The sequence below is a fragment of the Manis javanica genome, chromosome 4 (assembly GCF_040802235.1).
Source record: "Manis javanica isolate MJ-LG chromosome 4, MJ_LKY, whole genome shotgun sequence".
In the NCBI taxonomy this organism is placed as follows: domain Eukaryota; kingdom Metazoa; phylum Chordata; class Mammalia; order Pholidota; family Manidae; genus Manis; species Manis javanica.
Genome location: NC_133159.1, coordinates 117,019,024 through 117,032,105, shown reverse-complemented (window position 1 = coordinate 117,032,105; position 13,082 = coordinate 117,019,024). Strand labels below are relative to the sequence as shown.

The 13,082-nt window shown below is 38.5% G+C and overlaps 1 protein-coding gene across 15 annotated transcripts in view; it reads right to left on the bottom strand.

Moving 5' to 3' along the window:
* Positions 1-13,082, bottom strand: part of SPECC1 (sperm antigen with calponin homology and coiled-coil domains 1) — a 292,535-nt gene that overhangs the window by 233,859 nt on the left and 45,594 nt on the right. The window contains exon 1 of one of the 15 annotated variants that reach the window (XM_037012983.2): positions 2,290-2,506. The exons of 13 other annotated variants lie outside the window; for them this stretch is intronic. The gene's annotated coding sequence lies outside the window, so the exon portion shown is untranslated. Of the gene's footprint in view, positions 1-2,289; positions 2,507-13,082 lie in introns of those variants that run through there. One more of the 15 variants, XM_037012991.2, reaches the window with a different exon arrangement.

Sequence of the window (13,082 nt, the reverse complement as noted above, 5' to 3'; positions counted from 1 at the left end):
ATTAGAGAACAGAAAAGATTGCTCATAAATGATATTGGAAAAACTGTTTAGTATTTTTTTTAAGTCAGTTTAAGTCCACTTTTCACATTACCCACCAAAGTAAAAATTAGATGGGAACTTAGAGGGTCTTAGATTTCTAATGTAAGAAGAGTTAGAAAATGAAAGGACAGATGTGACTATGTAAAAATGTTAAGTGGCTGCATGTTTAAAAAAAACTCTCATTGTAAAAAGGTAAACAAGAGTCTAGGAAAAAAATGGACAAAAGTATGGCAAATAAATCTCATTAAAAACCCATATAAATTAGCAAGAAAAAAAAGGCATTAAGGTCCTAAAAGATAAATGAGCAAAAGAGAAAATACAACTTGTAAACAAACATGTGAAAACAATATTCAGCCTGACTATATCAAAAGAAATGCAAAATTACAAAAAAAGGGGTTCTCTTTTGCCTATTTTTTTTATGGTAGTCTTTGGTGCAAAGGATAAAATTAAACTGGTACTCACACAGAGTACTGATAGAGAATAATTAAGCAATATGTACCAAGTGCCATTGAAATGTTCATGCCCCTTTTACTCAGTAATTTCACATCAAAGAATCCATTCTATAGACAGATACAATTCAAAAATATAGGAAAAGTTGTATGACAGATAGCTACTGAAGTATTATTTATAATAGCAAAAAAAATAAAAACACAGAAAGGCAACCCAATTTTCAAGTACAGTTAAGTAATTTATGGAACAATCACTTGAACATTATAACCCACAAAAAATAAAAAAATAATTGTGAATCTAACAATACTTGAAAAAACCTTTGTGCTATAATATATATCTAGTTGTACAAGTAGAAAGAAATACAGACATTTTAAGTTGTCTGAAGGCATGAGGTAGAGTCCCTATTTTCTCTAATTTCTGAACTTACTCTGCTTAGAAAGACCAGAGTTCCAGTCCCGGCTGTACCACTCCACCCACCAGTTGGGCTGACCCTGCCGAGTTACATAAGGCCTGTTTCCCCACCTCAAAAGTGAAGACCATCATGAAGCCACCACACCGGTGGTTTGAGAATCAAATGAGATAATGCTTGTGAAGACCTTGAGTGCTGTGCCTGTCACACAGGTAGCACTCTGATGTGTTTTATCATATCATATCAAAACAAGATAATGTGTTCTAGAAAAAAATTGAAGTGAGGAAGACACTTCCCATGCAGTATCTGTTTCAACTGAAAGTTTATGATTGTTAATTTTGTATTCTCCCTGCTTTTGTGGGTGTCTCCTGCTCAGACAACTCTGAGACATAAACTCACTTGGTGAAAGGAAGATTAAAGGGAGTGAACCGGCTGCTCTAGGCCAAACCACGTAAAAGTGTATAGGCTCTGAGCTGAGCAGTGAAGGAGCCCAAACGGGGCCATCTGGGGGAGCCCTACCGGATAAGCAGCCCCCATAAGCCTTTCAGTTGGCATTCTAATGAGAGGGGGAAAATCATACTCCTCAAAGAAACTTAAAATGTCAGCTTCCTACAGTACTGAGCTAAATATTTTATTCTAATAAGAAATTAGACTCAGCGGAAAAAGGAAATAAAAACCAGAAACTAAACGTCTAGAAAATGTAGTTGAAGAGATATATGAGAGGAGCTGTGCCCTTTGCCAGAGGGGTGGGGCAAAGTAACGTCAGACAGAAACCATACAAAAGTAACTTCCTAGAAAAGCCTCTATCTTTGTCAGATCTTTGAAATTCTGCCATCCAGGCCTCCTAAGTACAATGTTTGGCCCAGATATTAAGCACTGGGACATTATCAGGCCCTCTTACAATGGGAGGGTGCATTCCACTGTGCTGGTCTTCAAGGGGAGAAGGCTCTAGACCTTTCATTTAGTTTTTGGTTCTCTCCACAGGATGTTGGACTTCCCACACTGGGTAAAAAGAATGCACAGAGACAGCGCTATTCAACTTGGTTGTGAAAATACATCTCCGCACTACTAGTAATTAGCACCTGTAGAGAGGATTTCTTTACAAGGAACTTTATATATTTAGCATCAATTACTTGATAAAAATGGCAGGCAGTGAGAAAAGACTGTTTTTTCAAGATGTCAGAAGCTGAGTTTCAAATCCATTTTTAGCCCAAAAAAGTATGTACACAGCATTAACTTATCCAGTCTGCAAACCACAAAAGAATGTATTAAAAATGCCTTAGTCATGATTCCCTGGGCACATTAGACACACCTAAAGCAGAACCCCTTCCTCCGGACAGAGCTGTTCTAAGATTTTCCATCCCCTCCTTAAATAATAGCCAACTACGTACTTACTGTGAAGTTTTTTGCTTCTCGTGCTTCTCGGGAGCTGCTGACCTCGATCAGCAAGTCAGCCACACTATTTTGGGGCTTGGTGCTGGCCAGGGAGGAAACCACACGCAAGGGGCCCGGGCAGTGAGCATTTGAGCAATGCCTCAATCAGGAAGCAGGCGGGCTCTGCTCTCCAGGGCTTCTGAAGGCTTCGCTCTCTCCCTCTCTCTCCATCTGTCTCTTAATCTCTCTCTCTCTCTCTTATACACATACATACACAAACACACACAAAGTGAAAAATCATTTCTATCCTCCTGGCTCCTGATTTGTCCCTACTAACACATACAGGTTTGAAGATGCAGGCTGACTAGTTTCCTGCCGACTGCTCCTTGGGTTACCAAACAGAAGAAAAGCCAGTCTGCTCTTCAGACATGCGTTCACCCTGAAGACACAGGGCCCCTCACTTGCCATAACCTGAGGGCTGAAGAATGTTCTAGGTGGGATGGGGAAGTCGGGTTCAGTCAGGAAGCACTTCAAAGCAGGTGGTTCTGGTGAGCTGACTAAAGGGATCTCAGAAGTAAGGCATCTGAATCTCCAAGGCTCTGGTCAGGTGTTGAGATTTCTTTTTCATTCTAGATAAATGGGATGTATTTACTTAGAATGCAATAGATGTTCATTTAGAATGAAATAAGTGTTCACTGTAATTCTATCCCCCAAGCACAGACTCCCCCTTTCTAATGACAGACCACAGTAAGGAGCTGAGGTCACGCAGCGTAGAGCTGGCCTTCCCCTGCCAGGGGTGTATTGTAATCGTGGCCCCATGCCACCTCGGCAAATGCTGCCACCTTTGGTGGCCTTCCCTCTTGGCTTTAAAGAAAGCGTGAGGCACAATGCATGCAACCTGCTCTCACTGCAGAACATCCACCTTCCTGGGGGTCAGGGGGACACAGGGACCTAACTCATCCAGGGGTTCCACTAGCACATGTCACCATGGTGCGGACACAGAAGGAGGCAGTGGTCAGCGCTCTGCAGCTGACAGAACTCAAACTCAATCTTGCTGAAGCAGAACAGTAAATTTCTAGGCTCAGCTAACTGGAAAGTCTAGGGATGAATTCAAGCTGGCTGTGCGCCAACAAACCTAGAGGTTCAAATGTCACTGGGAATCTGCTTCTCATCACCTCTGGGCTCTGCTTCCCTAAGTTCACTTCATTCAAACACAGGTGCTCTTGGGATGGGAGAGCCCTTCCTAGCATCATTGCAGGATTAGAAATCCGTAGCAGTTGAGACCTCAGAGGAAGAGAGACATTCCTTAGAAAAGCAGCCCAGTGTGATACAATGTCCCAGCAGCAGGGGAACGGACCTGGGTAACTGACAGCCCAGCTAGTTAGAAGAAGGGCAGTTCCCAAAAGCTAAAAAATGATGGGCAGACACAAAAAGTAGAAGCGAGTTTATGAAGTCTTTCATGTGATGGTGTCTTACTTCCCTAAGTACATCTAATAATAGAAGGATATATACAAAATGTTAAGAATGGTTATCTCTGGGATTGACAGCCATTTATTAAAAAAATTTACACTGTACCTTCTAAGACAAATAGGTATTAAATTGTATAATAAAATAATATAGTTAAACAACTTATTGCTTGCTAAACAAATCTTACTTAAAAGCAAAAATATATATAAAATTTCAATGAATAAACCTGGTAAGAAAATTGTAGTCACCCCCAATAAATCTATAACATTTATTGAACAACAAAGAGGAGGACTAAATGAAAAAAATCATATTCCAATTAACTATTCATCTTCTACAAAATGTTTTTAAATTTATTGTAACAAATAAAAATTCTAATATGAAGAAAATTCTTTATAAAATTGTCCTAAAATTCATCTGGTAGAGTAATCCATTCTTCCATATAGAAGAACATTTTTGAAAAAGAAATACGAAAGGGGACTTGTACTGCCAAATATTAAAATAAACCAGAAAACTAAAATAACTTCAATGGTATGGTTAAGAATAGAAAGGCCACCAATGGATCATAAGAAAGCCCCAGAATAAGAATCTAGGGTATGATAAAGATGGCATTACGAATCTTAGGACACAATTATTTTATTTTATTTTTTTATTAAGGTATCATTGATATACACTCTTACGAAGGTTTCACAAGAAAAACAATGTGGTTATTACATTCACCCTTATTATCGAGTCCTCCCCATACCCCATTGCAGTCACTGTCCATCAGTGTAGTAAGATGAAATAGAGTCCCTATTTGTCTTCTCTGGACTACACTGTCTTCCCCGTGACCCCACACACACCATGTACACCAATCATGATACCCCACAATCCCCGTCTCCCTCCCTCCCCAACCACCATCCCCCATCCCGCCCCTTTGGTTACCACTAGTTCATTCTTGGAGTGAGTCTGCTGCTATTTTGTTCCCTCGGTTTTGTTTCATTGTTATACTCCACAAATGAAGGAAATCATTTGGTATTTGCCTTCCTCTGCCTGACTTATTTCACTGAGCATAATACCCTCCAGCTCCATCCATATTGTTGCAAATGGTAGGATTTGTTTCTTTCTTATGGCTGAATAGTATTCCATTGTGTATATGTACCACATCTTCTTTATGCATTCATCTACCTATGGACACTTAGGTTGCTTCCCTATCTTGGCTATTGTAAATACTGCTGTGATAAACATAGGGCTGCATATGTCTTTTTGAATCTCAGAAGTTGTTTTCTTTGGGTAAATTCCTAGAAGTGGAATTCCTGGGTCAAACGGTATTTCTATTTTTACTTTTTTGAGGCCCTTCCATATTGTTTTCCACAATGGTTGAACTAGTTTACATTCCCACCAGCAGTGTAGGAGGGTTCCCCTTTCTCCACATCCTTGCCAGCATTGATTGTTCCTACTCTTTTCTATGTTGGCCATCCTAACTGCTGTGAGGTGATATCTCATTGTGGTTTTAATTTGCATTTCCCTGATAATTAGCGATGTGGAGCATCTTTTCATAGGACATAATTATTTTTTTAAATTATACTGGAAAAATTGGCTAATCATTTGCAAAAAAAAAAAAAAAGGCTGCCTCCTTGAATCATGTACCAAACGAATTCTTATGGAATAAAGATTGAAGGAGAGAGAAATGTTGTAACAACTGGAAGAAAAGAGAGGAGATTATATATCTGAAAAAGGCCCCTCTGAGCCCACATCCAAAGGCAGAATACATAAAAAGAGAACAAATTTCACTAGTGAAAATCGAAAACCTCTGCGAATAACAAAAATACTATAAACAAAATGCCACTGACAAGACAATCTCTGCATAATCTTTGGTTCAGTTATTCCATCTGTAGGAACATATCCTACGAAAATGATCTTGAAAGAGTGTGAAGCTGTATGTGCAAGAGTTATGAGCTTAACCTTGATTGTAACAATGAAAACAAAGGAAATAATTAAGTCTAATTGGTTAGATAATAGTATATCCATTATGCAGCCATTAAAAGTGATCCTGTATCAATATTCCCTAAGATACAGATGAAAAAGTCCTCAAAAAAATACCAGCAAATCAAATCTAATGATATACAAAAAGGTCATACAATGACCAAGTGGGACTCAGTCCAGAAATTCAAGGTTGGTCCAACATACGACAATCAATCAATGTAATACATACACCTTATTAACTGAATAAAGGACAAAACCACATGATTGTCTCAACAGATGCAGAAAAACAAACATGACAAAATCCAATGTACTTTAATGATAAAAACACTTAACCAGAGGAATAAAAGGAAATTCCTTAACTTGATAAAAGGGCAGCAAGACACCCAGTATCATACTTAACATCATACTTCATGGTGAGAATCTGAAAGCTTTCCCCTTAAATCAGAAACAAGCTACAGATGTCTCTGTACTCCCTATTTCTACTCAACATTATACTGGAGTCTTTAGTCAGGGAAAATAGGCAAGAAAAAGAAACAAAAGGCATGCTAATTGGTAAGAAAGTAAAACTATCTTTATAATCTCATAATCTTGTATGTAGAAAACCTCAAGGAATCTATAATAGAGCTAGTAAACTTGTTCAACAAGACTATAGGATACAAGATCAGTATATAAAAATCAATTGCATTTCTGGATTCAAGATGGTGGCATGAGAGGTGAGACAGAACCCCTCCCAACACACATATATTATGAAAATATAGTTAATACAACTAATCCTAAAACATCAACAGGAAAGAAGACTGCACCAGTGGAGAACAGAGCAGAACTCAGGAAACAGGTAATATACCAAAGCCTTGATCTGGTGGGACCCACCCTTTCCCCCAACCCAGCTCACTAGCATGAGGAAGAGAAATGGAGCAGGGAGGGGGTGGAAGCTTATGATTGCTGAACACCCAGTCCAGGATATCTGTTATGGGAGCACAAACCTACATTGTATGGTGCTCCGGAGATTAGTGGGGTTGGAAAGCTAAGACAGGTAGAATACTTGGAGATACTTAGATTTCAGCTGTTTGTGGAGGACAGGGTTCCACATCCGGTTGCTTTGGGACAAAGGAAAGGTGGGCTGTCTGAGAGGCTTCCTAGTAGTGAGAAGGCTGCTGAAGGGGTGAGGTTTGCACGGAGCTTGCTGGGCGGGAGAAGGGATAGGTGGACAAGGTTGTCTGGGGATACTCTTCCTGGTACATTGGGAACTTTCAGGAATTTCAGGTGCTCCATCCCCTTGGCTGGCTACTCAGCTCTGAGGCCCATGACTGTGATACACAGCCTGCTGTGCCTTCCTTCTGGCCTGCCGGCACAAGCTTGCAAAACGGCAATCCCTGCCCTGGCATCAGGCCAGCCAGAGGGAGGCACCACCTAGGGCAGCTACCGATGCAAAGCACAGAGGCATACACCTGTGTGCTGGCCACCTGGTTCTGACAGTGGAGACAGGAACTGCAGCCAGGAAGCAGGAAATAGCTCTTTCCTCCCCACAGGCAACAGTGCTGCTCCCTTGGGACCCCTGACATCACTCTAGAAGCTGAGCAGCTCCAAATACTACAGCTTCTCAGCACTAGAGGATGACACATGCAAACATGAAACATCAAAGGAACCTGGTTCATACAAAAATCTCACAAACACCAGAAAAAGGGCCAAATGAAACTGAACTTACCAATTTTCCTGAAAGAGAGTTCAACATAAAAATCAGAAACGTTCTCATGGAGGTACAGAAATATGTTCAAGAATGCAGGGACTAATTTAGGATGGAGATTCAATCATTAAGAAATTTCATATCTGAAATGAAACATACAATGGAGGGATTTAAAAGCAGATTAGATGTAGTAGAAGAGACGGTAAATGGAATAGAAATTAGAGGAGTACAAAGAAGCTGAGGCACAGAGAGAAAAAAGGATCTCCAAGAATGAAAGAATATTGAGAGAACTGTGTGACCAATCCAAACGGAACAATATTCACATTATAGGGGTACCAGAAGAAGAAGAGGAGAGAAAAAGAGATAGAAAGGGTCTTTGAGGAGGTAATTGCTGAAAAGTTCCCCTATCTGGGGAAGGAGACAGTCTCTCAGGCCATGGAGATGGACAGATCTCCCAACACAAGGGACCTGAGGAAGACAACACCAAGACATATAATAATTGGCAAAGATCAAGGATAAGGACAGACTTTTAAAAGCAGCCAGAGAGAAAAAAAGATCACATACAAAGGAAAACACATCAGGCTATCATTAGACTTCTCAACAGAAACCTTACAGGCCAGAAGGGAGTGGCATGACATATTTAATGCAATGAAACAGAAGCGCCTTGAACCAAGAATACTCTATAAAGCAAGGTTATCATTTAAATTTGAAGGAGGGATTAAAAAATTTCCAGATAAGCAAAAGTTCAGAATATGTACCTCCCACAAACCACCTCTACAGTGCATTTTGATGGGACTGCTATAGATGGAAATATTCCTGAGGCTAAATAGCTGTCACCAGGGGAAATAAAACCACAGGAAAGCAAAACAATTAATTACTAAGCAGATGCAAAAATCAAATCAACTACCCCCAAAGTCAATCAAGGGATAGACAAAGAGTACACAATATGATACCTAATAAATGAAGAATGGAGGAGAAAGAAAAAGGAGGGAAAAAAAAGAACCTTTAGGTTGTTTTTGTAATAGCATACTAAGTGAGTTAAATTAGACTGTTAGATAGTAAGGGAATTTACCCTTGAACCTTTGGTAGCCACGAATCTAAAGCCTGCAATGGCAATAAGCACATACCTGTCAATAATCACCCAAAATGTAACTGGTTTGACTGCACCAATCAAAAGACATAGAGTCACTGAATGGATAAAAAAACAAAACCTGTCTACATGCTGCCTACAAGAGACTCATGTCAAACCCAAAGACATACACAGACTGAAAGTAAAGGGATGGAAAAAGATATTTCATGCAACTGATAGGGAGAAAAAAGCAGGAGTTGCAGTACTTGTATCAGACAAAATATACTTGAAAAACAAAGAAAGTCACAAGAGACAAAAAAGGACATTACATAATGATAAAGGGGTCAGTCCAACAAGAGGATATAACTATTATAAATATCTATGTACCCAACACAGGCTCACCGACGTATGTGAAACAAATACTAACAGAATTAAAGGGGGAAATAGAATGCAATGCATTCATTTTAGGAGACTTTGAAACACCACTCACTCCAAAGGACAGATCAACCAGACAGAAAATTAGTAAGAAGACAGAGGCACTGAACAACACACTACAACAGATGGACCTAACAGATATCTATAGAACACTCCACCCAAAAACAGCAGGATACACATTCTTCTCAAGTGCACATGGAACATTTTCAAGAATAGATCATATACTAGGCCACAAAAAGAGCCTCAGTAAATTTAAAAAGATTGAAATTGGACCAACCAGCTTCTCAGATCACAAAGGTATGAAACTAGAAATAAATTGTGCAAAGAAAACAAAAAGGCCCATAAACACATGTAGGCTTCACAACATGCTCCAAAATACTCAATGGATCAATTACAAAATTAAAAAAGAGATCAAGCAATATATGGAGACAAATGAAAACCACAACCCAATGCCCCAATTTCTGTGGGATGCAGTGAAGGAAGTTCTAAGAGGAAAGTATAATACAAATTCAGGCCTATCTAAAGAAGGAAGAACAATCCCCATATGAACAGTCTAAATTCACAATTAATGAAACTGGAAAAAGAAGAACAAATGAGGCCCAAAGTCAGTAGAAGGAGGGACATAATAAAGATTAGAGCAGAAATAAATAAAATTGAGAAGAATAAAACAATAGAAAGAATCAATGAATGCAAGAGCTGGTTCTTCGAGAAAATAAACAAAATAGATAAACCCCTACCCAGACTTATCAAGAAAAAAAGAGAGTCTACAAACATAAACAGAATCAGAAAGGAGAAAGGAAAAATCATGACAGACACCAAAGAAATACAAAGAATTATAAGACAATACTATGAAAAGTTCTATGGTAACAAATGGATAACCTAGAAGAAATGGACAACTTTATAAAAAAAAATACAACCTTCCAAGGCTGACTCAGGAAGAAACAGAAAATCTGAATAGATCAATTACCAGCAAGGAAACTGAACTGTTAATAAAAAAACTACCTAAGAACAAAGCGTCCATACCAGATGGTTTCACTGCTGAATTTTATCAAACATTTAGTGAAAACCTAATACCCATCCTCCTTAAAGATTTCCAAAAAGTAGAAGAGGAGGGAATACTTCCAAATTCATTCTATGAGGCCAGCATCACTCTAATGTCAAAACCAGGCAAAGACACCACAAAAAAAGAAAATTAAAGACTAACATCCCTGATGAACACAGATGCAAAAATACTCAACAAAATATTAGCAAACTGAATTCAAAAATACATCAAAAAGATAATATATCATGATCAAGTAGGATTTATTCCAGGGATGTAAGGATGGTACAACATTCGAAAATCCACCATCATCATCCACCACATCAACAAACAGGACAAAAACCACATGATCATCTCCACAGATGCTGAAAAATCATTTGACACAATTCAACATCCATTCATGATAAATATGCTCAACAAAATGGGTACAGAGGGAAAGTACCTCAACATAATAAAGGCCATATTTGATAAACCCACAGCCAACATCATACTAAACAGCGAGAAGCTGAAAGCCTTTCCTTTAAGATCAGGAACAAGACAAGGATGCCCACTCTCCCCACGTCTGTTCAACATAGTACTGGAGGTCCTCGCCATGGCAATCAGACAAAACCATGAAATAAAAGACATCCAGATTGGCAAGCAAGAAGTTAAACTGTCCCTGTTTGCAGATGACATGCTATTGTACATAAGAAAAACCCCAAAGAATCCACTCCAAAACTACTAGATCTAATATCTGAATTCAGCAAAGTTGCAGGATACAAAATAAATACACAGAAATATGTTGAATTCCTATACACTAATGATGAACTTGCAGAAAAAGAAATCAGGAAAACAGTGCCATTCACAATTGCATTAAAAAGAATAAAATACCTAGGAATGAACCTAACCAAGGAAGTGAAAGACCTATACTCTATAAACTACAAGACACTCCTAAGAGAAATTAAAGAAGATACCAACAAATGGAAACACATCCTGTGCTCATGGATAGAAAGAATTAATATTGTCAAAATGGCCATCCTGACTAAAGCAATCTACAAATTCAATGCAATCCTTATCAAAATACCAACAGCATTCTTCAACAAACTAGAGCAAATAGTTCTAAAATTCATATGGAACCACCAAAGACCCCGAATAGCCAAAGCAATCCTGAGAAGGAAGAATAAAGCCAGAGGGATTATGCTCCCTGACTTCAAGCTCTACTACAAAGCCACAGTAATCAAGATAATTTGGTACTGGTACAAGAACAGACCCACAGACCAGTGAAACAGAATAGAGAGTCCAGAGATTAACCCAAGTATATATGGTCAATTAATATATGATAAAGGAGCCATAGATATATACAATGGGGAGATCACAGTCTCTTTAACAACTGGTGTTGGCAAAACAGGACAGCTACATGCAAGAGAATGAATCTGGATTATTGTCTAACCCCATACACAAAGTAGACTCAATTGATCAAAGACTTGAATGTAAGTCATGAAACCGTAAAACTCTTAGAAGAAAACATAGGCAAAAATCTCTTGAATATAAACATGAGCAACTTTTTCTTGAATGCATCTCCTCAGGCAAGGGAAACAAAATAAAAAATGAACAAATGGGGTTACATCATGCTAAAAAGTTTCTGTACAGCAAACTACACCATCAGCAGAATAAAAAGACATATTTTTTGGAGTCTATATTTGTAAATGACATATCTGACAAGGGATTAACATCCAAAATATATAAAGAGCTCATGCACCTCAACAAACAAAAAGCAAATAATCCAATTAAAACATGGGCAGAGGATCTGAACAGACACTTCTCCAAAGAAGAAATTCAGATGGCCAGCAGGCACATGAAAAGATGCTCCACATCGCTAATCATCACATAAATGTAAATTAAAACCATAATGAGATATCACTTCACACCAGTTAGGATGGCCAACACCCAAAAGACAAACAACAACAAATGTTGGTGAGGATGTGGAGAAAGAGGAACCCTTCTACACTGCTGGTGGGAATGTAAATTAGTTCACCATTGTGGAAAGCAGTATGGAAGTTCCTTAAAAAACTAAAAATAGAAATACCATTTGACCCAGGAATTCCAGTCCTTGGAATTTACCCTAAGAATGCAGGCGCCCAGTTTGAAAAAGATATATGCACCCCTGTGTGTATTGCAGTCCTATTTACAATAGCCAAGAAATGGAAGCAACCTAACTGTCCATCAGTAGATGAATGGATAAAGAAGATGTGGTACATATACACAGTGGAATATTATTCAACTATAAGAAGAAAACAAATCCTATCATTTGCAACAACATGGATGGAGCTAGAGGGTATTATGCTCAGTGAAATAAGCCAGGCAGAGAAAGACAAGTACCAAATGATTTCACTCATCTGTGCAGTATAACAACAAAGAAAAAACTGAAGGAACAAAACAGCAGCAGACTCACAGATCTAAGAATGGACTAACAGCTACCAAAGGGAAAGGGACTGGGGAGGATGGGTGGGAAGGGAGGGAGAAGGGGAACAAGGGGCATTGCAATTAGCACACATAATGTAGGTGGGGCATGGGGAAGGCAGTGTAGCACCAGAGAAGACAAGTAGAGACTTTATAGCATCTTACTATGCTGATGGACAGTGACTGTAATGGGGTATTGTGGTGGGGACTTGATAATGGAGGGAATCTAGTAACCACAATGTTGCTCATGTGATTGTATATTAATTATTAATGATTCCAAAATAATAAAAAAATTATTTCATTTCTATACACTTGCAATGAACAATCTGAATGTATGAAGAAAACAATTCCATTTACAGTAGCATCAATAAGAATAAAATACTTAGAAATATATTTAACAAAATACATGCAAGACTTATACAATAAAAACTACAAAATATTGAAAAAAATGAAGTCTTAAATGGACAGATATCCTATGTTTTTGTATTGTAAGGCTTACAATTAAGATGGCAACAATACTCCTTAAATTGAGCTACAGATTCAATGCAAGCCCAATCAAAATTTCAGCTGTTCTGTTTGCAGAAATTCAGAGGCTAATTCTATAGCTCATATGGAAATGCAAGGACTCAGAGTAGCCAAAATAATATTGAAAAAGAAGAAAAAAGTTGGAGGATTCACCCTGCCCAATTTCAAAACTTAAACAAAGCTTTAGCAA